Here is a 4,020-nt window from a genome sequence, read left to right as displayed (position 1 = left end):
TGTTGCAACTTCTGCAAATAATCTAACAGGTTTTGAAAAGTTTAGCATTAATGACATAGTATTGATTGACGAGAAACGTTATGGAGTTAATGATAGAATGAAAGATTCGAGACAGACCTAAATTAGAATCTAAAGATTTCATGTTAAACAGGATTAAAAATTAAGTACCTGTGCAAGATTAGGACTACAGTTTGAAATAAAACACATGAAAGATGCAATCACATATTACAATTTTTTCATGTTTGGTTCAATTTTAAAAAATATTTTCTTTAGAAACACAAGTTCCTTAAAAAAAACAAAATGACTTCCCGAGGGAAAACAAGTTCCACAAGTGGTAGTGTGGTACTCCACTTCTCCCTATCCTTTAACGCACCCCTCCCCCACTTCTATAGTGTTTGCCTAGATTATATGTAAAAACTTTTAAGACTATTATTGCTTTACTTACTAAACACCAGAGAAAATCACAAATTTTCCTGAAAAACATTTCCCCTCAAGCTAAACACACTCGAATGTCACTAATTTGCCAAATACTTCATTCAGCTCCTCCTTCAGAAGGCTTGACTTCAGCAGTGGTTGTTCGAGGGTTGGCTCCTCCTTTGGAAGTTCCTGTTGAGTGGCTTCAGTTGCTGAAAGAGGCACATCATAGTCTACGGCTGAAAATGAGGTCTTAACGGGAAGGAAATGAGCCGATTTAGTCATTCAGTCCACAACAACCCAAATAGAATCATACTACCGAGACCACATTCTTGATCACAGAAAAGTAAAAATTATCATCAGTGCATGATCTTCTCTTGATGTACTGTCAATAATGTCACACAAAAACATTACATGTCATCAAAAAACAATCATCACTTCATGTGGCGCATAAATTATCTAGAGTATATTTAGAATGCATAATTACATCGAACGGTAAGATTTGGATCTAAACTCTTCAATCTTTTTCCGTTCACCCAAGGAAGGTGTTGTCGAGACTTGCAAGACTTAAATTGAAAAATAATCTGTAAATCAAGTAAAAATTGCTAAATAAAGAAAACAAAATTAGTGCATGGAGACAAATTATCAATAGGTATCTAAATATATAAAATTCCGAAAGGAGTTTGTTCTCAAAATCCAAAATCAAACAAGTAAATCTAGACCAAAATAGTTGTCTGAAACGCCCTCATACGACACATTATTTTCATTAGAACTTCTAGGTAATTCATAAAATGCTAATTAACTCATGCTTTCTCAAACTTTTTTCCCCATTATTTCCCTTTTCCCTATTTATTGTTATTCTTTTCACAGTATATTAAAAAGAGGCTAGGGGGGTCAGAGAACAATTTTACAACCCTATCACTTTTCTCGGGTTCAAATACATATAAATTAGTTTGACAGTGAAACGGGGCATCTAGTTAATTAAGTGTCAACATGAATTGGTACTTTTAGAAAAGTTATTCTAGACGTAGATTTTTATTACCACACTAGAGAAACTAATTCTAAAAGGAACAACTTATGTTGACACTTAGTTAAATAGATGCATTATTTTACCATCAAATTCTTAATGTATCTGAAAATGATAAAAGTGATGGGGTGTAAATCATTTTCTTAACCCTTCTAGCCTCTTTTAATATACTATCAAAAGAAGAACAATGAATAAGGAAAAGGTAAAGATCGGGGAGAAAATTTGAGGAAGTAAGAGTTAAAATTTTACTAATTACCTTCTTCAAGAAGACCTAATCAAAACAGATGATCCATATGAGGATGTTTCATACAATTATTTTGGTCTAATTTAACTTGTTTGGATTTGGATTTTGAGGACACTTTTGGAATTTGATATATCTAGAAACTTATTGATGATTTGAAACCATGCACTTATCTATTTTCTTGACTTAGCATATTTTACTTGGTTTACATATTATTTTTCTTCTATTAAAGTCTTGTCTTAGCGACACTTTTCTTGGGTGAAAGAAGAAAAATTAAAGATCGTAGATCTAAAACTTATCGTTTCCGTATAATCTAATTATCCATTCCAAATGTTCTCTAGATTATTTATGTATTATATGAAGTGATGGTCCTTTTTTATGACTAAAACATTATGTGATAATGTCATGTAATAATATGGACTTAATTTTATGTGATAATGTGGACTTGCTGGAAAATAGTAACAAATAAAATGAATATAAGCGTACCACATTGTTTTTGTCTTCGCTTGAATGCATCATCTATGCAATTTCTATTAGAAATCTAGAAACTCAAAAAACACAAAAAAGTAAAAGTGTTTCATCAATTTCATATTCAACCACATCATCACACACAACCACAACGCGAAAGTAGTTGTTAGTGGGTGTGCCTATCAACTAGAAATGGTCCATTTTTGTGCTCCGAGAGAAAAAATACTCATTTTCTTGTTATTACATATAAATAAATACAAATTAGTAAAGTCTGAATTTCCTTCTACCAATAATATGGATCCACAAACAAGTTTAAAAAAATTAAGCTAAAATCTCTCAAAAATAGAATTACCAATGCTAGTAAATATATTTAGATAAAATCAAAATCACCCCATCCAAAAAAAAACCTAAAAGATCATTAAAAAAGATCAAATCAAATTTCTCTAAAGCATGTTCATTCAATTCGTTTGACTCGAATATTCTGAACACCTGTGAATATTTTTTAAAAAATTAATTTTTTTAAAAGAGAAGAAAATTTCTCAAAAGCATTTTCGTTCCATTTCGTCAAATGAAATTTCTCCAACAACGAAAAGTGTTACAAAAACATATCAGATAATTCCCCATTAAACCAAAGAAATAGAAACAACAAATTTTGAGAAGAAAAAAGTAGAACAATCTATGTTAAAAAAGAGTTAATCAAATGAATGTTTCACATATATGTTTAAGGATTGAAAAAACAAGGGGAAAAAGAGTGAAATTCATCATACATTTGCCACAAGTAAAGAGGGTTTTTCGAAACTTGAATCTGTTAGAATAAACTATAAACACAACTATTAATACTTCGTTAGATCGTGAACTCATATATAATATAGTGAAATACATGAAAAGATCGTGTGTACCCTTAATATTTGGCATATCAATGAACAATCAAAGACGAGCTAGGCTAGATCTTCCTTTTCTTAAGCTTACGACGGCTGACATCTTATGAAAATGCATTTTAGGTTAAGCCAAAAGAGGGGATCTATAGCCTCATATTTATAAGCTTAAAAATTTTAACCTAGTGTCTCCAATTATGGGTTCACTGGTCTTCAACAGGCCTACACTAGTGTCAGCCCACACCTATGACAAGAAATGAATATAGGCCCATATGAAATCCACAAAAATACATGATCTCTGTTTTGTACAACTATTTAACATTTAGCCTGTTTTACTAAAACCTAATAATAAGATAATGTTAAGTCCACAATTAATAAATAATTCTAGCATTCTCTCACTTGGACAACATTAACTTAATTATAATTTTTTCAAAAAAAAAATATATTTTATAGAAATTGACTCTTGGGTTGAATAGATAGTGGCCATAAATATGTAGTGTTGGAATGTCATTTTCCAACATGGTTTAGTCTAACAAAACCATCGATATCGAAATAGAGTAGTATTTGCATCGTTCAACGACACAAGACCTATCCATAATTACTGACATTGAAGTTTTGTGGACATAAATAGATTACAGATCGATTTTTTTCATTGGAAGTCCTTCAAACGATTTTTCGTAACAACATGTGCACCATAGAAAACTGCAATTTTCTCGTATAAACGTTAGTTATATGATTATACTTTTATTTAGTTCATTTTTCAAGAATATCCATTTTTTTATGCTTTGATTCACGAACTTGATTTAAAAATTGAGATTTTACCCCTAAGAAAATAAACTTTGAGGTTTTAAAGGTCAATTCGAAGTCAAATTTGACTGAATAGATATGAATTCCCTAAGGAATGGGTAAACCAATTGTGAAACAAAATTACAATTTTGATCATCTTCGAAAATGAGAAATAACTTATGGCTTGGTGTTCATCTTTATGGAATATA

The 4,020-nt window shown here is 30.7% G+C and overlaps 1 long non-coding RNA gene across 2 annotated transcripts; it reads right to left on the bottom strand.

The window, feature by feature from the left end:
- Window positions 1–246: 246 nt before the first annotated feature.
- On the bottom strand, window positions 247–3,145 carry LOC107061163 (uncharacterized). Of its 2 annotated transcripts, none has more exons than XR_001473804.1 (3): window positions 3,050–3,145; window positions 2,169–2,223; window positions 247–799 (listed from the first exon to the last, which is right to left on the bottom strand). It is a non-coding gene; the product is annotated as an uncharacterized lncRNA (long non-coding RNA). The 2 variants fall into 2 exon arrangements; XR_001473803.1 differs by having other exon boundaries at window positions 247–745.
- Window positions 3,146–4,020: the final 875 nt, after the last annotated feature.

This window comes from Solanum tuberosum, unplaced genomic scaffold, assembly GCF_000226075.1.
Source record: "Solanum tuberosum cultivar DM 1-3 516 R44 unplaced genomic scaffold, SolTub_3.0 scf00119, whole genome shotgun sequence".
Lineage (NCBI taxonomy): Eukaryota > Viridiplantae > Streptophyta > Magnoliopsida > Solanales > Solanaceae > Solanum > Solanum tuberosum.
This window is presented reverse-complemented; position numbering and strand designations above follow the sequence as displayed.